This window comes from Pleurodeles waltl, chromosome 7 (assembly GCF_031143425.1).
Source record: "Pleurodeles waltl isolate 20211129_DDA chromosome 7, aPleWal1.hap1.20221129, whole genome shotgun sequence".
NCBI lineage: Eukaryota > Metazoa > Chordata > Amphibia > Caudata > Salamandridae > Pleurodeles > Pleurodeles waltl.
The window spans coordinates 588705669-588733263 of NC_090446.1; the positions used below are offsets into that span (position 1 = coordinate 588705669).

At 45.5% G+C, this 27595-nt stretch overlaps 1 long non-coding RNA gene across 1 annotated transcript in view; it reads left to right on the plus strand.

Annotated features, from left to right (window-relative positions):
• The window catches only part of LOC138247284 (uncharacterized), a 308446-nt gene extending 282062 nt beyond the window's left edge, over nucleotides 1-26384 (plus strand). Inside the window, exons 3-4 of the long non-coding RNA XR_011194410.1 lie at nucleotides 11702-11731; nucleotides 25076-26384. This is a non-coding gene — a long non-coding RNA (uncharacterized lncRNA). The remainder of the gene's footprint in view (nucleotides 1-11701; nucleotides 11732-25075) is intronic.
• The last annotated feature ends 1211 nt before the right edge of the window (nucleotides 26385-27595 follow it).

Sequence of the window (27595 nt, forward strand, 5' to 3'; positions counted from 1 at the left end):
TCACCTATATGTCTAACCCTCACTTGGTGAAGGTTAGGTGCCAAGTTACTTAGTGTGTGGGCACCCTGGCACTAGCCAAGGTGCCCCCACAAAGTTCAGGGCAAATTCCCTGAACTTTGTGAGTGCGGGGACACCATTACACGCGTGCACTGCACATAGGTCACTACCAATGTGTAGCGTCACAATGGTAACTCCGAACATGGCCATGTAGCATGTCTAAGATCAGGGAATTGTCACCCCAATACCATTCTGGTATTGGGGGGACAATTCCATGATCCCCCGGGTCTCTAGCACAGAACCCGGGTACTGCCAAACTGCCTTTCCGGGGTTTCCACTGCAGCTGTGCTGCTGCCAACCCCTCAGACAGGTTTCTGCCCTTCTGGGGTCAGGGCAGCCCCAGCCCAGGAAGGCAAAACAAAGGATTTCCTCTGAGAGAGGGTGTTACACCCTCTCCCTTTGGAAATAGGTGTGAAGGGCTGGGGAGGAGTAGCCTCCCCCAGCCTCTGGAAATGCTTTGATGGGCACAGATGGTGCCCATCTCTGCATAAGCCAGTCTACACCGGTTCAGGGATCTCCCAGCCCTGCTCTGGCACGAAACTGGACAAAGGAAAGGGGAGTGACCACTCCCCTGACTAGTACCTCCCAGGGGGGGTGCCCAGAGCTCCTCCAGTGTGTCCCAGACCTCTGCCATCTTGGATTCAGAGGTGTTGGGGGAACACTGGACTGCTCTGAGTGGCAGTGCCAGCAGGTGACATCAGAGACCCCTCTGATAGGCTCTTAACCTTTCTTGGTAGCCAATCCTCCTTTCTTGGTAGCCAAACCTCCTTTTCTGGCTATTTAGGGTCTCTCCTCTGGGGTATTCTTCAGATAACGAATGCAAGAGCTCACTAGAGTTCCTCTGCACTTCCCTCTTCGACTTCTTCCAAGGATCCACCGCTGACTGCTTCAGGACGCCTGCAAAACCGCAACAAAGTAGCAAGACGACTACCAGCAACATTGTAACACCTCATCCTGCCGGCTTTCTCGACTGTTTCCTGGTGGTGCATGCTCTGGGGGCTGTCTGCCTTCACCCTGCACTGGAAGCCAAGAAGAAATCTCCTGTGGGTTGACGGAATCTTCCCCCTGCTAACGCAGGCACCAAAAGACTGCATCACCGGTCCTCTGGGTCCCCTCTCATTCTGACGAGCGTGGTCCCTGGAACACCGGAGCTGGGTCCAAGTGTCTCACACAGTCCAGTGGCCCTTCTGTCCAAATTTGATGGAGGTAAGTCCTTGCCTCCCCACGCCAGGCAGAAAACCTGTGTACTGCGTGATTTGCAGCTGCTCCGGCTTCTGTGCACTATTCCAAGGATTCCTTTGTGCACAGTATAGCTTGGGTCCCCAGCACTCTGTTCTGCAGTGCTCAACCCGCTGAGTTGGACTCCGACGTTGTGGGACCCTCCTTTGTGACTCTGAGTTCACAGAACTTCCAAGTGCCTGCTCCGGTACTTCTGCGTGTGCTGCCTGCTTCTGCGGGGGCACTCTGAGTTGCTGAGCGCCCCCTCTGTCTCCTCCTCCAAGGGGAGACATCCTGGTCCATCCTGGTCCCCAGCAGCACCCAAAAACCTCTACCGCGACCCTTGCAGCTAGCATGGCTTGTTTGCGGTATTTCTGTGTGGAAACACTTCTGCAACCTTTACCACGCCGTGGGACATCTTCCATCCAAAGGAGAAGTTCCTAGCTCTCTTCGTTGTTGCAGAATCCTAAGCTTCTTCCATCTGGAGGCAGCTTCCTTGTACCTTCATCCGGGGTTTCCTGGGCTCCTGCCCCCCCCCGGACACTAGCGTGACTCTTGGACTTGGTCCCCTTGCTTTGCAGGTCCTCACGTCCTGGAATCCGTCTTCAGTGTTTTTCTGGTGCTTGTGGTTCTTGCAGAATCGCCCTATCATGACAACTGGGTCTTTCTGGGTTAGTAGGGTAACTTTACTCCTACTTTTCAGGGTCTTGGGGTGGGGTATTTTGGACACCCTTACTGTTTTCTTACAGTCCCAGCGACCCTCTACAAGCTCCTATAGGTCTGGGGTCCATTTGTGATTCGCATTCCACTTTTGGAGTAAATGGTTTGTGTTGCCCCTAGACCTATGTTCACCCATTGCATCCCATTGTGATTCTACATTGTTTCCACTTCGTTTCTAAGTGTTACTTACCTGTTTTTGGGTTTGTGTACATATAACTTGTGTATATTATTTACCTCCTAAGTGAGGGTATTCTCTGAGATACTTTTGGCATATTGTCACAAAAATAAAGTACTTTTATTTTTAGTAACTCTGAGTATTATGTTTTCTTATGAAATTGTGCTATATGATATAAGTGGTATAGTAGGAGCTTTGCATGTCTCCTAGTTCAGCCTAAGCTGCTTTGCCATAGCTACCTTCTATCAGCCTAAGCTGCTAGAAACAACTCCATTCTACTAATAATGGATAACTGGACCTGGCACAGGGTGTAAGTACCACAAGGTACCCACTATAAGCCAGGCCAGCCTCCTACACCATTGTTGTTGCAAATCTTGGCTTTCATTAAGGTTTCTACTGACCTTCTTCATGTACTCAGCCATTCTGGATCTGAGGCCAAGTACATAATCCAGTAGATCTTCTTTAGGGGGAATCAGGGGTTGCTCCCGACCCTCCTTCACAAGAGCTAATGGACCCCTAACAGGGTGACCAAAAAAGTTCAAAGGGGCTGTAGCCCACTCCTTTTTGGGGTACCTTCCTGTAGGCAGAGAGGAGGCATGGTAACAGGACATCCCATCTCCTCCTGACTTTTTCAGAGAGTCCAATAATCATACCTTTGAGTGTTTTAATAAAACACTCAACTAACCCATTTGTCTGGGGATGGTAAGGTGTAGTGAATTTATAGGTTACACCACACTCTTTCCACATTGCTTTTAAGTATGCAGACATGAAGTTGCTGCCCCTGTCTGATACAACCTCTTTTGGGAAACCCACCCTGGAAAAGATTCCTAGTAGGGCTTTGGCCAATGCAGGAGCTGTAGTGGTCCTGAGAGGTATGGCTTCTAGATACCTGGTGGCAGGGTCCACCACCACCAGAATAAATCTGTTTCCAGAAGGTGTTGTAAGGTTAAGGGGGCCAACAATGTCAACCCCTACCCTTTCAAAGGGTACCCCAACCACTGGCAGTGGGATTAAAGGGCCTTTTTGAGTGCCACCTGTCTTGCCACTGACTTGACAAGTGACACAGGAGCGACAAAACTCCTTGGTATCTTCGATATGTGAGGTCAGTGAAAGTGAGGGACCAGTCTGTTCCAGGTTTTGCTTTGGCCCAGATGACGAGCAAGGGGAATATCATGTACCAAGGTCAACGGAAATGCTCTGTATTGCAGAGGGATGATCAGTCTCCTGGTGGTACCAGGTTTGGGTTCCCTTGTTTCTGAATACAAGAGATTGTTTTCCCTGTACACACTGTGGGTGCCACTGATATCCTTCTATGTCAGCTCGTCTCAAACCCTCAAGTGTGAGGCAAGTCTGATGTGCCACACTTAACTACTCCCTGGCAGGCCCACCTGCACCTAAGAGTTCAGCTGTATCCACTTGAAGTTCTTCAGGTGTAGGTTCTGTTCAGGTAGTTGACTCCTCCTCCTCAAAGGGGGAATCATCAGTTGTGGGAGGGATAGTGAATACTTTCTTACCCTTCCTAACCCTGATTTTGGGAAGCTCTTGGTCCATAGTTTCAGGATCCAAGTTTCCCTGTTCTCTTTGCTTCTTGGCCTGAGCCCTAGTTAAGGCAAAGATATGCCCAGCATGGCTTCATGGGCCTCCAACCCCACTTCAGCCCAAGCTGAAGTCTCCAAGTCGATCCCTAGTAGACACTCTACAGGTAGGTCGGTGGATATCACCATTTTTTTAGGACCAGTAACCTCCCCCCCAGTTGAGATCAACAACTGCCATGGGGTGGCTTACAGTGTTGTTATGTGCGTCAGTCACTTGGTACTGATGATCAAGTAGGTGTTGCTCAGGGGCCATCAGTTTTTCAGTCACCATGGTGGCACTGGCACCTGTGTCCTTTTAGGCCTCAACCTGAACACCATTTATTAGGGGTTGTTGTTTGTACTTATTGATATTAATGGGACAAGCAACAAGGGTGGCAAAGTCAATGCCACCATCAGAGACTAAAAGAGCCTCAGTGGTTACCCTAACTAAACCAACCCCACTATATTTTGAAGAGTGAGCCCTGCTACGCCCTTGGACTGACTATTTGTAGTGTTTGTTTTCCCACCACCACTGCTATTGCTAGGGGCACTAGTTGTAGCAGTGGGGGTAGTGGTGGTGGGAGGTCTGGTGCTTTTCTTAGGGCAAGAGATGTCTCCTGCCCTATGGCCTTTGTTTCTACAAATACCTCACCAAGGCTTTTTGTTCTGATTGGAATGAGAAGAGGACTTAGACGTACCCCCAGAAGAGTTTTGTGGTCCTGATGAAGACTCTTTGTTTTTATCTTTGTCATGTGACTTACCACCCTTCTTCTTGTCCTTGTTACCCCCTGCATAAGCATTTCTGCTCAGCCTTCTTCTGACTCATTTGTCTGTCTTCTTTCTTAATTCTTGGGGAGAGGTCAGATCTGAGTCTACCAAATATTGGTGCAACAAGTCAGACAAACAGTTATTTAAAATATGTTCTCTCAGTAACAGATTGTACTAACCCTCATAGTCAGTCACTTTGCTGCCATGTAACCAGCCTGCTAGAGCTTTAACAGAACAATCCAGAAAGTCAACCCAATCCCATGAGGCCTCTTTTCTAGTCTCCCTGAACTTGAAACTATACTGTTCAGTGGTGAGACCAAACCCTTCCTAGAGTACTGTTTTTAAAATACTGTAGTTGTCTACCTACTCTTCTCTGACAGTGAGAAGTCTATCGCTACCCTTGTCAGAGAAGGACAACCAGAGAAAATCAGCTTACTGCCTTTGAGTGACCCTCTGAACTTTACAGGCCCTCTCAAGTGTAGCAAACCACTTGTATGTGTCATCCCTCACCTTGTATGAGGGAACAATTTTATGCAAGTTTCTGGAATCTATGGAGTCCTCTGTGACTCTATAATCCCTGAAACTGTTGTTGCTGCCACCATGGGGTGCTAACCCCAACACCTGCCTCTCCCTCTCCACGGCTAAGGCCTCCCTATCTAGGGCTAGCTGTTGCTGCTGCAGCCTCAGCCTGGTCTCCTCCAGTCTCCGCTTTCTGAGCTCTCTATCTATAGAGTCATCTCCTGGAGTTGTGCAGTGTGGCCCCTCAGACAATGAAGTGACAAGAGAGTGGGCAGAAGTGGATTTTTCCTTAGGCTTTGTGACCCTGCTATCTGTCCTCTGGGTCAAAAGGGAGCCCTACCTGAGTGACTTCCCATTCACTATCAGCTACCCTACTTGGTCTACTAGGTACAAGATCCAAGGAAGAACCCTGCCCTAAATCTGGAAGATTATCTTCTAACTCAAGGGGGTTAGAGTCTCCCTCCTCCTCCTCCTCCTGGCTACCAGCATGTTCTTGGTCATCCTGGAGAAGGAGGCTCAAAAGGAAATTCTTATTTGTGTTCTTCCACATGTCTAGCTTCCTCTCTGAACATAGAGTCCATCACCTCGGAGGTAGGTCCAGCTGCAGACATGGTGTGTGTGTTAGGGTGGTGTAGGGCGTGCCTAACCTACCTAACCTCTAGTCTCACAGAAAGAAAGGTAGAGACAAGATTCCTATACTAGGTACTATGTATTGTCTCTAGGTATAGAGTAGTCTTTCCTGTGGGAAGCAACAGGTGACAGAGTGATAAGGCAATTGCAAGTACTTATCCCAACGCTGCACCACCAATGAAGGAGGCTGGCCTGGCTTGTAGTTGGTACCTATGGAACTTACACCTTATACAAGGTCCAGTTATCCCTTATTACTGAAATGTAGGCAGTGTCTAGAAGCCAGGCTCTCTAGAGGTAGCTGTGGATGAGGAGCCAGGCTTATCCAGGAGACATGCAAAGCTCATGCAATACAACGGTAGTCACACAGTACTCACACAAATGAAAGAAAATACTCAGTGTTACAAAAATAAAGGTACTTTATTTTGGGGACACAACTACCATAGAAACTATACTCCCATAGGAGGTAAGTAATACACAAATTATATACATTAGTATGCAGAAATAGGCATAAACCAGTGCAATTAGTGAAAATCACAATAAATAGAAATGGGCCTGGGGGAGCACAAACCATTAACTAATAAAGTGGAATGCGAAAGTCGGTCTCCCACCTAGGCAAGTGTAGTGTGAAGAGGGGAGCTGGGAGTACTAGAAAATCCCAAAGGTAAGTACTAGAACCCACCCACGTGACCAGGAAAGCAAGAGTAAAACACAGAAACTTTCCCAGAACACACACAGAAACGAGAAGAAGAATTATGCAAAACCCAGAAGAGACTGCAAGACACCAACAGTGGATTCCTGGACAAGAAGACCTGTGGAAGAAGGGGACCAAGTCCAAGAAGTACTGAAGAGTCCAGGAAGATCAGGAGCCCCTGCTAATCCGGATAAAGGTGCAAAAGAAAAACCATCGGTGAGGAAGGACAGTCAGTTCTGCACCCAAGAAGACGAAGTCAGGTTCCTGGAGGATGCAAGTGATGTCCCACGCCGGATAGAGGATTGGAGTAGTATTTGCGTCTTCGGAGTCCACCAACAATCCTTGGTAAACACAAAACTCGCAGCTAGCGGAAAATGATGTTGCCCGGGACCAGGAAGGACCAGGTGAACTCCACACAGGAGGGGGAGTCAGAGGTGGCTCTCAGCAACTCAGAGAGCCCACAGAAGACCAGGCAGCACGCACAGGAGTCCCACAGAACAGGGACAAGGAAGGTGCAAAAGAGGCCACACAGCACTACGACAAAGGCTCCCACGTTGCCGGACAACCACTCAGGAAGCTGTGCATCAGAGGATAGAGTGCTGGGGGCCGGAGCTACACGATGCACAAAGAACTTGGTAGAAGGATGACAACAAGCCTTGGCAGCTGCAAAGCACGCAGTGCACAAGGGTACTGTCTGCATGGGAGGCAAGCTCTTACCTCCACCAAAGTTGGATAGTTGGACGTGAGGACTGTTCGGACCACTTCAGTCCACCACCCGTGATGCAGGATCTACGTAGCTCAGCATGAGAGAGGATCCACGCAGCTGGTCCTCATTGCAGTTGGTGCCTGCAAAAGCAGGGGAGTGACTCCTTCACCCCAGGGGAGATTCCTTCTCTCTTTTGATGCAGACTGAAGAAGGGGTGTCTTCAGAGGATGCACGTCCATGAAACAGTTGCAGTTGCTGACAAGAGCCAGAGAAACAATGTTGCAGATGGCATCTTGCTTCTTTGTTGGAGCTTGTAGAGTTCCTGGATCATCCAGATGCAGTTTCTTTAGTGAGATGTCAAAGTGGAGGACTGCAGGAGGCTTGCTTGGTTTGTAGTGGGTATCCTAGGTACTTACACCTTATACCAGGTCCAGTTATCCCTTATTAGTGAAATGTAGGCAGTGTTCTAGCAGCTTAGGCTGTCTAGAGGTAGCTGTAGCAGAGCAGCTTAGGCTGAACTAGGAGAGATGCAAAGCTCATGCAATACCCCTATAGTCACACAGTACTCATACACAATAAAATACAATACTCAGTGTTACCAAAAATAAAGGTACTTACATACATAAAACTTTATTCGACTTTCCAACAAGTCATAAAAGGAGCAAATAAAAAATATCTTATGTATAAAAACCCATTAAATACGGTGAACTGAATAAATACCAAAAATACATTGTCATATTAATTAATCCAATCGCGAGTATTTAAATAGCCTAAATTAGGTTGATACTAGTACACCCATGGACTTTCTTACTGTTATTACAGAACATAGGAAATTTGCTAAAATTCCGGATTTTTCAATGGAAGATAAGGTCTGTAAATTAATGTACGCAGTGCAACACTGTCGCACATTAATAGATCTTAAAAAAGGCATTAGCAAGCACTTTCATCTGTTATTTATAAAATGTACAAAAAAGAACCACATGTATCGTGGTTTGTACTGCCTTTGCATCACAAGGACATGCCCCTAGAGTTACACTCCAATCATTCATACTCGGAAAAGTTACTAAACAATGGAACATGTCTAGCCTTAATCTTGTAAGGACAAAACGATGCCGAGGTTTGACCACATTTACCAGGTAGGGCTGCATGCCCTCTGTGGACAGGATTAGTTGGTTAGACATGACACTATGCTTTTTTGACTCTACTACCCACTGCTGGTCTTCTAGGTACTTCAGGGTCAAAACCCTCAGTTCCTTCCTAGTCAGTCTTTCCAGTAATTCTGGGTTTGTATAGTATTCTTTACGATCCATATTTCCAAAGGTCATTACATACTGTGATGCTATTAATTGTGTTTGACCAATGACTTTGTGTTTCACCACTGCACATATTAGTTGCTCAATGTTCACCAGTACCACATTACATGTTGTGTTCAGTTTAGCTGCCTATTGGCTTTGACATGGTGTTAGTCATTACATTCTGTATTCAGGTCAGCTGCCTCTTGGCTTTAACATGGCATTAGACATCACATTTGGTATTTAGGTTAGCTGCCTATTGGCTTTGACATGGCATTAGACATTACATTCTGTATTCAGTTTAGCTGCCTATTGGCTTTGACATGACATTAGACATTACATTTGATATTTAGGTTAGCTGCCTATTGGCTGTAACGTGGAGTTAGACATTGCAGTTGAGACATTGCAGATGAGCTGTGTTTTTCCAAGCTGTGTTTTTCCACATGATAGACCAAGCTGTGTTTTTCACACCACACTATAGCTGATAAGAGAGAGTACATTTGGTGTTTTCCTGTCTGCTCAGCCTTGGGAAGAGGAGGGGTCTAGGAGATCTGGCCAGTCTCCAAAGGCTTGCCTTCCTTTCCAGAGTCTGAGAGGAGGGGGCACGTTTTTGGAAGGATGGCTCTGGACAACAGCAGAGTTAGTTAGTTACTATCTTGACTTCAGACAGGAACGGAGACGTCAGTTGCCTGTCCCCCGTTTGGGTAGAAAATCTCTTTCTCGCAGTTGAACCGGAGTCATCAACTTGCAGGTCCCAGAAAGATGAAGCTGAGTTATAGGCCCTACGGTGATGCAATTTTGACCTTTATGCTTTGCTTTGAAGTTATGCTATAATATAATCACATGTATTTGCTGTGTACATTGCAACTGAGAAGTACTTTGATATATTTTGCTTTCATTGCTGCGACTACTTTTGAACGTGTGCTTCCAACCTACTGATTTCTTCTCTCAGGAACCTCGTGGTGAAGTAATAATAACAATAAATGTCTTCTTTAAACTCAGAAGTGCATTCCAGAGAGGTTCTGTAAGCTTGGTCATGAGATAAGAGCAGGAAAGCAGAACATTTTAGCGGAGTCGTCAGTTTTGGGAGTCAAATTGGAGATTGGAAGTGCACGATTTAAAAGTGTAATTGTTTTTTGTTGTTTAGAGAATTAACCCTATAAGTGCGGCGTGCGGGTCATGACCAGTGCCGACACCCGGGAGGGGGTTAAAAATCCTCCAGTGCAATGCACCAGAGGATTTTTTTTTTCTCCTGTTGGAGACGCGGAACAACTTCTGCGTCTCCATCCCGCCCCTTGGTGACGTCAGCGCGCCGTCACTTTTTTTCCCCACCTGAGCAGAAGAGAATCAGATAAGCGTCCTCTTCTGCTCCGGTGGGGAAAAAAAGGCCAAAACGGCTTCCCCAGATGCCAGGGAGGCTCTCCCCTTTCCATCGATGCCTCCCTGGCACCGTTTCCTGGCCATGGATCGCAGCGCGGCTGCGATCCATGGCCAGGAAACGCCCCTAGACACCAGGGATCTTCTTTGGGGGGGTTGGCCCCCTTGTAAAAGGCCCCCCCCCCCCCCGGGGGCATTATTTTGTTATCTGTACTGTTTTGGGGGCAATTTTTTTTTTTTTTTAAAGCATAAAAATTAAAAACAAAATGGCGGGGTCGGCCCTCAGAACACAGGCCGACCCCTGGGGGTAAAAAAATATCTAGTTTTCCCTGGGGGGGCCGATCGCCCCCCTAGGGTAAAAATTGTAATTTAAAAAAAAAAAAATCAAATTGTTGGTGGTCAGCCCCTAGGGTGACCATCTATGGGGCCATTTTTTTATTTTTATACATGAGTGCTTTGCCAAGGGCAAGCACACATGTATGAAAAAAAAGTTATGTAAAATGAGTGTCTTGTTTTCTCTCTCTCTCTATATATATATATCTACAAACTTTTGTTTTTCAGGTCGAGCATTGCAGTGCGCATGCGCTGCTTTTCTGACGTGTTGGTGTGTATCTGGGCTTTTAACAACGCCCACCTCACGCCCATCACTACCACTCGTTTGTGGGCTTGCCCTTCAAAAATCCTTTGATTACATTGGTAAATGGTTTACCTTTGTCCCTCCTTGGCGAGGTTTTGTTACTGCCTTGGCCATCGCCCCTGGTACATGGCTAATTGCACTTTTGCTGTTACGTTTAACTGAAAGCAAACTTCTTTTCCTTTTGTGTATCTCTTCACCTGATGCTCAAGGTGGCCGTGGCGCTGTGAATCGGCTCCCTTATGTGAAAGTGTTTAACTTTCAGTTTTCAATTTATGTGGCAAGAAAAGTTGGGTTGGGAGTTTATAACGCTAGTAGCTCTAACTCGCGCAGATGCGAGACCAATTGCATTGTAAATGCTTGTTTTTCTTTTGTGTGTTGTTTTCTGGGAGCCACAATTGGCCCCCCAGGGAAACCACACATATACATAAAAGTTATATATATATATATATAATGGCAAACAATTTCACCGCACTCCACGAGGACCGTGATCAAGACTCCTTGGTGAGTCGAAACGCGTTGGTGGTTATTGACTGCAATAAAATACACGTTTATTTGTACCTCGTGGAGTGCAGTGACATTTTTTGGCATTACATAATTTCGAGATTGGTCTTCTCTGCCACTGGGCACCGGCAGTGGAGTGCGCCGCCCAGCAACCCTTCGACCACTTTGTTTCTAAACACACACATATATATATATATATATATATATATATATGTATTATATATATATTTAACACAAATTGGTTAAAAGATTGTTGCGCAGCGCACTCCACTGCCGGTGCTCAGTGATGGAGGAAAGCAACCTCGAAAATATTTTGTGAACAAGAATCCCACCGCACTCCACGAGGTTCAAATTGACATGTTTTATTGCAAGTATAAAAAATGAAAGAAAAGAGGGACTCATTTACTTTGATCAAGACACCTTGAGAGTCACAACGCGTACGTGGCTGTTGCTTGCAATAAAACATGCCAATTTGAACCTCGTGGAGTGCGGTGAGATTCTTGTTCACAAAATATATATATATATGCATGAATGTATGTCTTTTCTGTAGTGGCAGTTGCCATAAAGTAGCGCAGATGGTTTATTGTCCTGCTGCAAAGGAGATACATTTATATGTATTTAGCTGAGTGGATTAGTAAAGGCAAGCGTTACCTGCGCTTTAAAATAAATGTTATGCCAGGGGGACTATGGAGATATGAGTGGCACTTTTGCTGGGTAGTACTGAGGGAATTAGAAGAGGAGGTAATGGGAGGCAGAGCACCAAAAATGACTGTTGCACTGGGTGTGTGGTAAGGTGAAGTAATACATTATTTTTTTGTTTTTTTCAATGTTTTCAGAAAATCTGCAGAATTGGAGAAGAAGCGAAGGTAAGGTGACGACATTTCCTATTGTACACAACAAACATACCCACGAGCAATTTTGTGACTATCTGCCTTCTACGTAGGCTAGTAATTTAGAGGGACAGTTTAGCCAGTAGCAGAGATGGCATCTCGTTGGATGACTGCTGATCAAGCCCTAACTCGGGTTATGGAGGAAAGTTCTGATGTAGGCTCAGAGACTGAGACAGCATCTGAGGGAGAGGACAATGGGGCAGAATCTGGGAGTGATTTTTCAGTCGGCGGAGTCCCATCCGTCGATACCTCTTCCAGTGAGTCTGAAGGAGACAATGACAACATCCGTGCTGTCCCTTCGCAAGCACATTCTGGGCAGCGGGACCACATTGGGTTAGCCAAACCCAGAGAGCACGTGCTTGCGGCCGCAAGGACAGAGAGAGTGCTCTCTTGGCAGCCCCCTTGTTTAGTTCAGCCCCAAATTCCATCTTTTACTGGTGACGCTGGATGTAAAGTCGATACAGCTAACTTTTTGCCAGTCGACTACATCTATCTATTTTTGGATGTTGACTTCCTTCAGAAAATTGTGCAGCAAACAAATTTGCGTGCAGACCAATTTCTGAGGGAGCGCGGAGGCACTCTAGGGCCCCGTTCTAGGGCACGCCAGTGGATTCCCACTTCGCTGGCGGAGTTGAAGATATTTTTGGGCCTTACGCTCAAAATGGGGTTAGTGCAGAAACCCACCTTGCAGTCCTACTGGACGACTCGCACGGTTTGGGTAACTCCCATCTTCGCACCATACATGAGCAGAGATTGTTTTTTGGTACTGCAGCCCATGCTGCATTTCAATGACAATTCTGCTGCATTGCCCCGGGACCATCCAGATCATGACAGGTTGTTCGAAATTCGGCCTGTCGTGGAACATTTGTCTGCCAGGTTTCCAGAGATCTATACTCCTGGAAAGAATATAGCAGTTGATGAGTCCTTGATCCTGTACAAAGGACGGCTGATTTTCAGAGAGTACATTGCGAGCAAAAGAGCTCGATATGGCATAAAGCTGTACATGCTGTGTGAGAGCTCTTATGGCTATGTGTACAGCTTGAGAGTGTATACAGGGAAGGATTCTACCCTAAACCCTGTAGGTTTCCCTCCCGCGTTAGGGGTCACAGGCAAGATTGTATGGGAACTTGTCCAGCCACTTCTTCACAAAGGTTATAACCTTTATGTGGACAATTTCTATACAGGAGTAGATCTGTTCAGTGAGCTCTACAAAGCTGGCACTGTGGCCTGCGGTACAGTTCGTTGTAACCGCAAATGATTCCCGCAGGAGCTTGTTTGCAAGAAGCTCCAGAAATCCCAGAGTACTGCATTGCGTTCTAACGAACTGCTCGCAGTCAAGTTCCTAGATAGGCGTGATGTATACGTGCTCACTACAATTCATGATGAGAGCACTTCTCCATCACGGTTTGGGGTCAGATGGCCGAAGTCCACAAGCCCATCTGTATACTTGATTACAATAAGTACATGGGCGGAGTGGACAAGAACGACCTGATTCTTCAACCATACAATGTTTGTGTAAAACTTGCACTTGGTAAAAGAAACTGTTTACCCACCTGATTCAGATGGCAACATATAATGCGTATGTTGTTTACCGTCAGACAACCACAGGAAGACTCATGACTTTCCTTGACTTACAGCTATCTGTAATAGAAAGCCTCACTGCTGTTACAGAAGCAGCAGCAGCCTCCACCTCGTATGTTCTGGAGGATGTGGCAAGGCTGCAGGAGCGACACTTTGCTGATCGCATTCCTAAAACACCCAAAAAGGATCGTCCATGTTGTCGCTGTAAAGTGTGCTTGAAGCATGGAAACAGCAGGAGACTCGGTATTACTGTCCCCAGTGTCCATCACAACCAGGCCTCTGTATCCCTACTTGCTTTACATTGTATCATACTAAAGCAAAGTTCTGGGAAATCGACTGAGGTTGAGCTGCCGTTGGGTAATCCATTCAGTGGCAGTGCATGGATACCAAACGTCCATGGGCCACTGCTTCGTTAGGCAAGGAGCCACAGAATTTTACTTCATCATGGACTTACTTTTGGACTGCTTGAGAGCTAAATCCACCGTCAGAAAGTGGTTAATGTTCTGTTCAATTAACATGCATTATATTCCCCCTACTGCATATACTAGTGGACAAAACATATGCCACATTGTCACGGAGTACACTTTCTTCACCAGCATGTCTACCTTACTTTCAACGGTAGATATGCTCTCTCAGTTCGAGGAATCACTTTGTACGGCATACTTGGAAACCCCCAACTTGCATCCACAAACTAGTATAGGTTCACTTGGCAATTATACAGGATTAGCCCGGACTCTGATGAGAACAGAGACATGAATGGGTAAGGAAAGCTTATGGTAGGAGTGCCTTCACAGTGTTATTGCACAGGTAGAAGGCAGATAGTAAAGGTAGTACATATGTACATCATCTACACCGATGGATTCAAACCCATTGGTGCCATCCCAGCACTGAAGCAGAATGAGTTGTGTTTGACCTGCTTCTCATGTTCATCCTCCATCAGAACTTAGTAGATGTTCAGTTTGCTGTATAAGTGCATTATAGTCACATCACTGCACATAATGTTGGCTGGGACATATGCTACGTTCTCATGGACTCCCCTATGTACCAAACACTACCCTTTTTCATAGCCTATGACCTTCTCTTTAGGGAACATCATGAGAAATCCCCAGCATGTCTCCCTTAGTTTCAAAGGTAGATATGCTCTCTCAGTTCGAGGAATCGCTTTGTACGGCATACTCAGACACCTCCAACTTGCATCCACAAACTGGAAGGAGTTGGATTTAGCACATAGAGTGTGTTAAAAGCGCATGAAAAACATGTCTTCCTGAGCCTCAGGTGGCTGTCACAGGAGTCATTAGTAAAGGTTCGTTACGCATGCATTTGTTAATGTTAATGAAGAAGGAGGCAGTTACTTGACAGGGACTGTACGACAAAACAACGACTTCAAACACAACTACTGCCTTAACAACGAGGTCGGAACACCGACCTCGTTGCTACTACTAATGATTTTACCACGAATGCCTTAACAACGATATTTCGTTGTAAAGGCATTCCTGATAAAATCATTAGCAATATGCACCATTCACCCTACATTCCTCACCCCACCCCCCCCAACCCCACCCCAAAACCTAAAACCCTCTGACCCCCCACCGACTCCCCAAAACCAAAAACGCCCCACCCCACCAACCCCACCCCAAAACCTAAAACCCCCTGACCCCCACCCACTCCCCAAAACCAAAAACGCCCCACCCCCCAACCCCACCCCAAAACCTAAAACCCCCTGACCCCCCACCCACTCCCCAAAACCAAAAACGCCCCACCCCCCAACCCCAACCTAAAACCCTCTGACCCCACCCACTCCCCAAAACCAAAAACGCCCCACCCCCCCAACCCCACCCCAAAACCTAAAACCCCCTCACCCCCACCCACTCCCCAAAACCAAAAACTCCCCACCCCCCCAACCCCACCCTAAAACCTAAAACCCCCTGACCCCCCACCCACTCCCCAAAACCAAAAACGCCCCACCCCCCCAACCCCACCCTAAAACCTAAAACCCCCTGATCCCCCACCAACTCCCCAAAACCAAAAACGCCCCACCCCCCCAACCCCACCCCAAAACCTAAAACCCCCTGACCCCCCACCCCCTCCCCAAAACCTAAACCCACCACTTACCTTCGCCAACTCACTTCTTTGTACCTTAACCACGCATGTTCGTTGTTCAGAACATATGTAGTTAAGGCACACAAAAACGGAGTCGTGGTTAAAAAAAGCATTGTTGCGCTTTCGTTAACCACGACTTTCGGGAAAAAAAAGTCGGAAAAAAGGATGTTACCCCTTGACAGGTGGTAAAATGTAGTCAAACTTATTCCGTTCTGTGGCGTGTGAATGTGATGGGCCCTTGTCTGGCAGCGGTAAGTTAATGTGAGTGCAGTGATTGGTTGGATTGGGCCTGTGGCTAGCGATATGAAAGGGTTGTTTGTTGTGCGTGAATGGCATGTGAATGGACCATAAAGAGGTTGTTGTCTGGACGCGGCTTTATGGCCCATCTTCAGAAGGCTTGGTTTCAATATTCAGATACTTTGATAAGTATTCATGCTTTGAAACCATAATTTCTGGAGGTGCTAAAACTAACCAGTGTGAGTGGTGGGTTAACTTTAACAAACTAGTACCAGGGGAGTCCAAGGGTGCAGGACTTGCGTGGCCCTCACCAGTTTTCCTTCACCCAGAATCCCCTTGAAATCACAAAATGTGCTTAAAAACACATTTGCCTTGCATTCCAATGAGCAGAAGTCCAGGGATCTGCAGGGAGCCATTAAAATTACCTACCACAAAACAGCCTCGTTTTTTAAGACAGTGACCTAAGTATTTGGTCCTGGGCTCAGCAGCCATGTAGGGAAACCTACCAAACGCAGACATTTCTGAAAACTAGACACCCAAGGCAGCCCACGTAAATGTGATGTGTTTGGATTTAACAAAGTTTACTTACCCAGAATACCCTGCAAAAAGTGAAACGTTGATTAAAACCACTATTTTTCCTTTCTTTTTTATCACAGAAACTACAGGAATGTGCAGGGATCCTCAAAATTCCTACCACCCAGTGTTTCCCCACTTGTCCTGATAAAAACACAACCCCGCTTGTGTGCCTGCGCCTAGTGCCTGCTTCAGGAATGAATCACTCCAGGGTTAACAGTAGCCCTCATGCAAGGATTACCATTGACCCTTGTGTGATCCATTCCTGTCACAGGCGCTAGGCCTACCCACACAAGTGAGGTATCATTTTTATCGGGAGACTTGGGGGAACGCTGGGTGGAAGGAAATTTGTGGCTCCTCTCAGATTCCAGAACTTTCTGTCACCGAAATGTGAGAAAAACGTGTTTTTTTAGCCACATTTTGAGGTTTCAAAGGATTCTGGGAAATGGGATGTGTCCACGTTGTGTTTTGGGGCATTTCCTGTCGCGGGCGCTAGGCCTACCCACACAAGTGAGGTATCATTTTTAGCCACATTTTGAGAACCTGGTCAGAGCCCCACAAGTCACCCCATCTTGGATTCTCCTAGGTCTCTAGTTTTCAAAAATGCACAGGTTTGGTAGGTTTCCCTAGGTGCCGGCTGAGCTAGAGGGCAAAATCTACAGGTAGACACTTTGCAAAAAATAGCTCTGTTTTCTGTCAAACAATGGGATATGTCCACATTGTGTTTTGGGGCATTTCCTGGCGCGGGCGCTAGGCCGACCCACACAAGTGAGGTATCATTTTTATAGGGAGACTTGGGGGAACGCTGGGTAGAAGGAAATTTGTGGCTCCACTCAGATTCCAGAACTTTCTCTCACCGAAATGTGAGGAAAACGTGTTTTTTTAGCCACATTTTGAGGTTTGCAAAGGATTCTGGGTAACAGAACCTGGTCAGAGCCCCACACGTCACCCCATCTTGGATTCCCCTAGGTCTCTAGTTTTCATAAATGCACAGGTTTGGTAGGTTTCCCTATGTGCCGGCTGAGATAGAGGCCAAAATCTACAGGTAGGCACTTTGCAAAAAACAGCTCCATTTTCTGTCAAAAAATGGGATGTGTCCACGTTGTGTTTCGGGGCATTTCCTGTCGCGGGCGCTAGGCCTACCCACACAAGTGAGGTATCATTTTTATCGGGAGACATGGGGGAAAGCTGGGTGGAAGGAAATTTGTGGCTCCTCTCAGATTCCAGAACTTTCTGTCACCAAAATGTGAGGAAAACGTGTTTTTTTAGCCACATTTTGAGGTTTGCAAAGGATTCTGGGTAACAGAACCTGGTCAGAGCCCCACGAGTCACCCCATCTTGGATTCCCCAAGGTCTCTAGTTTTCAAAAATGCACAGGTTTGGTAGGTTTCCCTAGGTGCAGGCTGTGCTAGAGGCCAAAATCTACAGGTTGGCACATTGCAAAAACAGCTCTGTTTTCTGTTAAAAAATGGGATGTGTCCACGTTGTGTTTTGGGGCATTTCCTGTCGCGGGCGCTAGGCCTACCCACACAAGTGAGGTATAGTTTTTATCGGGAGACTTGGGGGAACGCTGGGTGGAAGGAAATTTGTGGATCCACTCAGATTCCAGAACTTTCTGTCACCGAAATGTGAGGAAAACGTGTTTTTTTAGCCACATTTTGAGGTTTGCAAAGGATTCTGGGTAACAGAACCTGGTCAGAGCCCCACAAGTCACCCCATCTTGGATTCCCCTAGGTCTCTAGTTTTAACAAATGCACAGGTTTGGTAGGTTTCCCTAGGTACCGGCTGAGCTAGAGGCCAAAATCTACAGGTAGGCACTTTGCAAAAAACAGCTCTGTTTTCTGTAAAAAAATGGGATGTGTCCACGTTGTGTTTTTGGGGCATTTCCTGTCGCGGGCGCTAGGCCTACCCACACAAGTGAGGTATCATTTTTATCGGGAGACTTGGGGGAACGCTGGGTAGAAGGAAATTTATGGCTCCTCTCAGATTCTAGAACTTTCTGTCACCAAAATGTGAGGGAAACGTGTTTTTTTAGCCACATTTTGAGGTTTGCAAAGGATTCTGGGTAACAGAACCTGGTCAGAGCCCCACATGTCACCCCATCTTGAATTCCCCTAGGTCTCTAGTTTTCATAAATGCACAGGTTTGGTAGGTTTCCCTAGGTGCTGGCTGAGCTAGAGGCCAAATTCTACAGGTAGGCACTTTGCAAAAAACAGCTCTGTTTTCTGTCAAAAAATGGGATGTGTCCACATTGTGTTTTGGGGCATTTCCTGTTGCGGGCGCTAGGCCTACCCACACAAGTGAGGTATCATTTTTATCGGGAGACTTGGGGGAACGCTGGGTGGAAGGACATTTGTGGCTCCTCTCAGATTCCAGAACTTTCTGTCACCGAAATGTGAGGAAAACGTGTTTTTTTAGCCACATTTTGAGGTTTGCAAAGGATTCTGGGTAACAGAACCTGGTCAGAGCCCCGGAAGTCACCCCCATCTTGAATTCCCCTAGGTCTCTAGTTTTCATAAATGCACAGGTTTGGTAGGTTTCCCTAGGTGCTGGCTGAGCTAGAGGCCAAATTCTACAGGTAGGCACTTTGCAAAAAACAGCTCTGTTTTCTGTCAAAAAATGGGATGTGTCCACATTGTGTTTTGGGGCATTTCCTGTCACTGGCGCTAGGCCTACCCACACAAGTGAGGTATCATTTTTATCGGGAGACTTGGGGGAACGCTGGGTGGAAGGAAATTTGTGGCTCCTCTCAGATTCCAGAACTTTCTGTCACCGAAATGTGAGGAAAACGTGTTTTTTTAGCCACATTTTGAGGTTTGCAAAGGATTCTGGGTACCAGAACCTGGTCAGAGCCCCACAAGTCACCCCATCTTGGATTCCCCTAGGTCTCTAGTTTTAAAAAATGCACAGGTTTGGTAGGTTTCCCTAGGTGCCGGCTGAGCTAGAGGCCAAAATCTACAGGTAGACACTTTGCAAAAAACTGCTCTGTTTTCTGTCAAAAAATGGTATGTGTCCACGTTGTGTTTTGGGGCATTTCCTGTCGCGGGCGCTAGGCCTACCCACACAAGTGAGGTATCATTTTTATTGGGAGACTTGGGGGAACGCTGGGTGGAAGGACATTTGTGGCTCCTCTCAGATTCCAGAACTTTCTGTCACCAAAATGTGAGGAAAACGTGTTTTTTTAGCCACATTTTGAGGTTTGCAAAGGATTCTGGGTAACAGAACCTGGTCAGAGCCCCACATGTCACCCCATCTTGAATTCCCCTAGGTCTCTAGTTTTCATAAATGCACAGGTTTGGTAGGTTTCCCTAGGTGCTGGCTGAGCTAGAGGCCAAATTCTACAGGTAGGCACTTTGCAAAAAACAGCTCTGTTTTCTGTCAAAAAATGGGATGTGTCCACATTGTGTTTTGGGGCATTTCCTGTTGCGGGCGCTAGGCCTACCCACACAAGTGAGGTATAATTTTTATCGGGAGACTTGGGGGAACGCTGGGTGGAAGGACATTTGTGGCTCCTCTCAGATTCCAGAACTTTCTGTCACCGAAATGTGAGGAAAACGTGTTTTTTTAGCCACATTTTGAGGTTTGCAAAGGATTCTGGGTAACAGAACCTGGTCAGAGCCCCGGAAGTCACCCCCATCTTGAATTCCCCTAGGTCTCTAGTTTTCATAAATGCACAGGTTTGGTAGGTTTCCCTAGGTGCTGGCTGAGCTAGAGGCCAAATTCTACAGGTAGGCACTTTGCAAAAAACAGCTCTGTTTTCTGTCAAAAAATGGGATGTGTCCACATTGTGTTTTGGGGCATTTCCTGTCACTGGCGCTAGGCCTACCCACACAAGTGAGGTATCATTTTTATCGGGAGACTTGGGGGAACGCTGGGTGGAAGGAAATTTGTGGCTCCTCTCAGATTCCAGAACTTTCTGTCACCGAAATGTGAGGAAAACGTGTTTTTTTAGCCACATTTTGAGGTTTGCAAAGGATTCTGGGTACCAGAACCTGGTCAGAGCCCCACAAGTCACCCCATCTTGGATTCCCCTAGGTCTCTAGTTTTAAAAAATGCACAGGTTTGGTAGGTTTCCCTAGGTGCCGGCTGAGCTAGAGGCCAAAATCTACAGGTAGACACTTTGCAAAAAACTGCTCTGTTTTCTGTCAAAAAATGGGATGTGTCCACGTTGTGTTTTGGGGCATTTCCTGTCGCGGGCGCTAGGCCTACCCACACAAGTGAGGTATCATTTTTATTGGGAGACTTGGGGGAACGCTGGGTGGAAGGACATTTGTGGCTCCTCTCAGATTCCAGAACTTTCTGTCACCGAAATGTGAGGAAAACTTGTTTTTTTAGCCACATTTTGAGGTTTGCAAAGGATTCTGGGTAACAGAACCTAGTCAGAGCCCCACAGGTCACCCCATCGTAGATTTCCCTAGGTCTCTAGTTTTCAAAAATGCACAGGTTTGGTAGGTTTCCCTAGGTTCCGGCTGAGCTAGAGGCCAAAATCTACAGGTAGGCACTTTGCAAAAAACAGCTCTGTTTTCTGTCAAAAAATGGGATGTGTCCACATTGTGTTTTGGGGCATTTCCTGTTGCGGGCGCTAGGCCTACCCACACAAGTGAGGTATCATTTTTATCGGGAGACTTGGGGGAACGCTGGGTGGAAGGACATTTGTGGCTCATCTCAGATTCCAGAACTTTCTGTCACCGAAATGTGAGGAAAACGTGTTTTTTTAGCCACATTTTGAGGTTTGCAAAGGATTCTGGGTAACAGAACCTGGTCAGAGCCCCGGAAGTCACCCCCATCTTGAATTCCCCTAGGTCTCTAGTTTTCATAAATGCACAGGTTTGGTAGGTTTCCCTAGGTGCTGGCTGAGCTAGAGGCCAAATTCTACAGGTAGGCACTTTGCAAAAAACAGCTCTGTTTTCTGTCAAAAAATGGGATGTGTCCACATTGTGTTTTGGGGCATTTCCTGTCACTGGCGCTAGGCCTACCCACACAAGTGAGGTATCATTTTTATCGGGAGACTTGGGGGAACGCTGGGTGGAAGGAAATTTGTGGCTCCTCTCAGATTCCAGAACTTTCTGTCACCGAAATGTGAGGAAAACGTGTTTTTTTAGCCACATTTTGAGGTTTGCAAAGGATTCTGGGTACCAGAACCTGGTCAGAGCCCCACAAGTCACCCCATCTTGGATTCCCCTAGGTCTCTAGTTTTAAAAAATGCACAGGTTTGGTAGGTTTCCCTAGGTGCCGGCTGAGCTAGAGGCCAAAATCTACAGGTAGACACTTTGCAAAAAACTGCTCTGTTTTCTGTCAAAAAATGGGATGTGTCCACGTTGTGTTTTGGGGCATTTCCTGTCGCGGGCGCTAGGCCTACCCACACAAGTGAGGTATCATTTTTATTGGGAGACTTGGGGGAACGCTGGGTGTAAGGACATTTGTGGCTCCTCTCAGATTCCAGAACTTTCTGTCACCGAAATGTGAGGAAAACTTGTTTTTTTAGCCACATTTTGAGGTTTGCAAAGGATTCTGGGTAACAGAACCTAGTCAGAGCCCCACAGGTCACCCCATCGTAGATTTCCCTAGGTCTCTAGTTTTCAAAAATGCACAGGTTTGGTAGGTTTCCCTAGGTTCCGGCTGAGCTAGAGGCCAAAATCTACAGGTAGGCACTTTGCAAAAAACACCTCTGTTTTCTTTGGGAAAATGTGATGTGTCCACGGTGTGTTTTGGGGCATTTCCTGTCGCTTTGGCTAGGCCTACCCACATAAGTGAGGTACCATTTTTATCGGGAGACTTGGGGGAACATAGAATAGTAAAACAAGTGTTATTGCCTCTTATCTTTCTCTACATTTTTTCCTTCCAAATATAAGAGAGTGTGTAAAAAAGACGTCTATTTGAGAAATGCCCTGCAATTCACATGCTAGTATGGGCACCCCGGAATTCAGAGATGTGCAAATAACCACTGCTCCTCAACACCTTATCTTGAGCCCATTTTGGAAATGCAAAGGTTTTCTTGATACCTATTTTTCACTCTTCATATTTCAGCAAATGAATTGCTGTATACCCAGTATAGAATGAAAACCAACTGCAGGGTGCAGCTCATTTATTGGCTCTGGGTACCTTGATGAACCTACAAGCCCTATATATCCCGCAACCAGAAGAGTCCAGCAGACATAACGGTATATTGCTTTAAAAAATCTGACATCGCAGGAAAAAGTTACAGTGTAAAACATAAAGAAAAATGGCTGTTGTTTTCAGCTCAATTTCAATATTTGTTTATTTCAGCTATTATTTTCTGTAAGAAAACCTTGTAGGATCTACACAAATGAACCTTTGCTAAATTCAGAATTTTGTTTATTTTTCAAAAATCGTTAGCTTTCCGGGATCCAGCATTTGTTTCACACCCATTTCTGTCACTAACTGGAAGGAGGCTGAAAGCACAAACATTTTAAAAAATGGGGTATGTCTCAGAAAAATGCCAAAATTGTGTTGAAAAATGTAGTTTTCTGATTCAAGTCTGCCTTTTCCTGAAAGCTGGGAAGCTGGTGATTTTAGCACCGCAGCCCCTTTGTTGGTGCCATTTTCAGGGGAAAAACCACAAGCCTTCTTCGGCAGCCCTTTTTTCCAATTTTTTTGAAAAAAAACCAAAATGTTTGCTCTATTTTGGCTAATTTCTTGGTCTCCTCCAGGGGAAACCACAAACTCTGGGTACCTTTAGAATCCCTAGGATGTTTGAAAAAAAGGACACAAATTTGGCATGGATAACTTACGTGGACAAAAAGTTATGAAGGCCTAAGCGCAAACTACCCCAAATAGCCAAAAAAGGGCTCAGCACTGGGGGGGGGGAAACGGCCCAGCAGCTAAGAGGTTATAGAAGCACGGCAGACCATGTTTGAAAATGCATGTGAAGTTAAACCGTCTTATGGTGCTGTGAGAAACATGTTTTCTTGTTTATCAGGACTGTGTGAGTCTTGGGATGAGTGCTGTGATAAAGCATATTTAGAAAACGTGCCTTTTGAAAGAAATAATGTTCCTTTTGTTTTTGACACAAGGGTTTGGATACTTTTATCTGCTTACCGAAAAATGCAGGGGAGATGTAGGAAGTTAGAACATGAAAATAAGAATTTACGTGAGCAAATTAGCCAGAACACATTAATGCAAGATAATGCTGAAGTCTATAAAACTGCTGTTTTAGAAGAATCTCGCTTTTCCCATTCCAGTAATGAGGGGGTTAAAATAGCTGTGTGCCAGTCTGAGCCTCAGTGTGAGCAAAACACCCCACAGTTTTTGGCAGTTGAAGAGCATTCCTTAACAGGTGACACTGAGAACAGAGCTCAGAATGTTATTTACAGACCGCTTCTGCAAAGTATAATTAATTCAGACAAGGCAGAAGTACTGTCGCAAAATGTGCAGTTACTGGGAATTCAGTGGAACCCAGAAAACAGACAGATGTTGTCACAAGTGAAACAAAAGATTTTAGAGTTTCTTACTATTTGCACTAAGCAAGAGACACCGAGTTTCATGAGCTTGTTTGATTTTTGGAAACAGTATAGCCCTCATCTGAGTAAAATCTTAACACTTTAGTACAAAGTAACTAGGAAAAAACATGAGCAGCTGCTTGCTTTTGATTTGGCAAATTAAATAATTCGGACTTTAGGTTTCTGCGCAGTGCAAGAGGGAAACACTGATTTACATGTAAATCAGGAACAGGGGAGGACAAGAGTGCCCCTGGAACTTTGGAGTAAGCTTTTGACTTGTTATTAGTGGGTGAGGAGTTCACCTAAATCTCACAGTTTAGGACGGGCACAGGAGGCTAGTATCATATACTGGATCTGGTACATGCAAGACAGGGCTAGAGTCACTGCAGCCCTACATGACCAGGTGTCACAAGCCCCTTTTAAGGAGGAGGAGAGGGTGCAGGGAGTACCACAGGTAAAAGAGTCACCAATTAAATTGAGTGCACCATTTGAATTTGTGTCCCCTGAGGATAAAAAGCATGTTTGTTTGACTAATGATTACAATCCAGTTATTGAAAAGTTGTTTTCTAGCACAGGAGAAGGAACAGCGTTGTACAATGAGTGTCAGACTTTAAAGCCAGAGCTGCTTGAGATGTGTCACGATTACACTGATTCTTGGTTCACTGCCAATGGTTTAGCCGTTTGGTTTTCCACATGGCTTGTACCTAACTGGTTCAATTCCCTTGCAGATGTTAAAGAGAAAAATTCAGAGAGAGAAGTGTCCACCCAGAATTGTGACTTAGTGGGGATGGCTAAGTGGGTGCACCAGAAATGTGGACATCTGGGAGAAAAAGCCACTTACAGGTGTGCAGAGATTAGAGAGATGCACATTCCCCTAGATTTGATAAAAACTGTGCAGCACGCACAAGAGAGATCTGTCCCACAAACAGTCAAAGATCAGTTTGGGAGAGGAAAGTTACCAGGACAGATATGGCAAATTGATCAGGTTTTAGGGGGAGTGATTGCTGCAGATTACCAAGGAGAAATCAAAATTATGCTGATAACTGGAAAATAATCTGATTTATTGATACAAATTGGAGACAGAATGGCCCAACTTGTCAAAAGTGCAGTGAATGGAGGTTTGGTAAAGAAGGAGTCTGCCCCAGCCCTTCAGACAGTGCAAGGAAAGGGAAGCGGTGGTGCAGCAGATAAAAACCTCAATGCTAAGGTGTGGGTTGAAGCCCCAGGTGACCGTCCAGAACATGCAGAAATTATAACAAAGGGCCCCAGAAACGTCCTGCTGATTTTAAAACAAGGAAAGGAAGAAGAAGGGCACATTTCAGATGACAAATGTTATTTGCAAGAAAAGTCATACTTTTTTCTTTTGCAGATCCTAACACGTCTCACCACTGACCATGAGTGTGCTGTGTGGTCTCCCTTCGGGTATGTGCGTGTGAGGTTGGGGGAGGGACCGAACCCCCAACCTGAACCTGATTGATTAAAGTACAAACCCCATGGATCCATTTTGCGCATCTGGCGCCTTCAGTTCAAGTTCAACTTGTTTGATTACATTCTTCCACTGGAACTAAGCAATCTTACCAGTTAACTGTTGGTGTTTTTTCAAATGGCACTCTGACTTTCGCTTACATTCCAGCAAACCTTTCAGGTGGACCGTGCACCTTTACATGAGTGGAACTACTGCTACGTCCAATTGCTATTTTAGAGATACTATTATCTCATTCAGAGTATATAAGTTTCAGTCTTTTCATTGTAGATGTATCTGATGTGAAAGGTTTTGAGATCAATATGTTTATCCACTGCCATTGCTTTACTGTGATTGCTTTTAATCATTCAAATCTGATTTGCTTATGATGTTTTTTGTGTTGATGTTTTTGTTTTTTGTTTTTGTTTGAAATAAGAGGTATGTAAACAAAAATTCATTGGTCATAGGGTGGAATGTGATGCTATTAATTGTGTTTGACCAATGACTTTGTGTTTCACCATTACACATATTAGTTGCTCAATGTTCACCAGTAGCACATTACATGTTGTGTTCAGTTTAGCTGCCTATTGGCTTTGACATGACATTAGACATTACATTTGGTATTTAGGTTAGCTGCCTATTGGCTTTAACGTGGAGTTCGACATTGCAGTTGAGACATTGCAGATGAGCTGTGTTTTTCCACATGATAGACCAAGCTGTGTTTTTCACACCAGACTATAGCTGATAAGAGAGAGTACATTTGGTGTTTTCCTTTCTGCTCAGCCTTGGGAAGAGGAGGGGTCTAGGAGATCTGGCCAGTCTCCAAAGGCTTGCCTTCCTTTCCCTAGTCTGAGAGGAGGGGGCACGTTTTTGGAAGGATGGCTCTGGACAACAGCAGAGTTAGTTAGTTACTATCTTGACTTCAGACAGGAACGGAGACTTCAGTTGCCTGTCCCCCGTTTGGGTAGAAAATCTCTTTCTCGCAGTTGAACCGGAGTCATCAACTTGCAGGTCCCAGAAAGATGAAGCTGAGTTATAGGCCCTATGGTGATGCAATTTTGACTTTTATGCTTTGCTTTGAAGTTATGCTATAATATAATCACATGTATTTGCTGTGTACATTGCAACTGAGAAGTACTTTGATATATTTTGCTTTCATTGCTGCGACTACTTTTGAACGTGTGCTTCCAACCTACTAATTTCGTCTCTCAGGAACCTCGTGGTGAAGTAATAATAACAATAAATGTCTTCTTTAAACTCAGAAGTGCATTTCAGAGAGGCTCTGTAAGCTCGGTCATGAGATAAGAGCAGGAAAGCAGAACACATACCTCAGCCATGGAACTCTCAAGGAGCATACTGATGCCATACAATCACGTAGAACTGCCTTGTTTAGACCAGTGTGTTCTGAAGTCCAAACTTTCTGCCATAGTAATAATGGCTGTATCTTTATGAGGTCGGCTAGGAAAGGAACCCCTAATTCAGCATGGCTGATGTATGATGAGGTGCCATTTGGTACCATTAGCAAGTATCTAAAAAAATAATTTTCCACCGTTTGGATCAGGTTACAATTGGTATATCCCGAGATGCCTGATTCATACATGGCGGCCGGAATGCATTTGGCTCTATAAACTTTTACCATATTATGTGGGGTAATTACCCCTAGTCTTTTTGAAAAGATCTTCAGGGCCACCGTTGTTTTCATAATCTGTACTTTTTCAGCTTTCACACAGGGTACCCAGGAAGGATAAGTTACTTACCTGTAAATCCTAGTTCTCTTCCAGGGGTATCCTCATCAAAGTCATAAACATTGAATATTCCTGCCCTCGTGCGGGGATCCCGGAGCATATATAAAAACACACATGTATAAGTATGAAATATATATGAAAAATATAGCATTTTTTAGTAGACAATTTTCATACCAGAATCATGTATACATGTGTATAACAGCAATGCAGACTATGTTGATAAACAGGCTAAAATGCTTTATTTCTATGGAGTTTTTTGTTGTTGTTTTTTTTTAAAACACTCTCCCTTATAATTACAAGACAAACTTTCTGAAGCCCAAAAGGAGGGCACAGAAAAAAAAAATACCAGCAACATGTGTGAAAAGAGAAAAAACTACATTGAAAACAACAGAGCATTATTAGCCAATAGGCTGCATGCAAGTTAATACAGCAGAACGACAGAATTTGGCACCGTGCCTTTAAGACCCTGAGCACCTCCAGTATCCCACCATGCCTCAGGGGTGACGGAGAGGTGACAGTTGGTTCACAGTTAGGTCAGTACTTTTTTACAGTGACAAAGCATCCAACAGATTAGATAGATGGTCTGTACTGCACTTCTAGGAGACTTGCATCCGGGGAGGAGGGTGGGTTGTTTATGACTTTGATGAGGATACCCCTGGAAGAGAACTAGGATTTGCAGGTA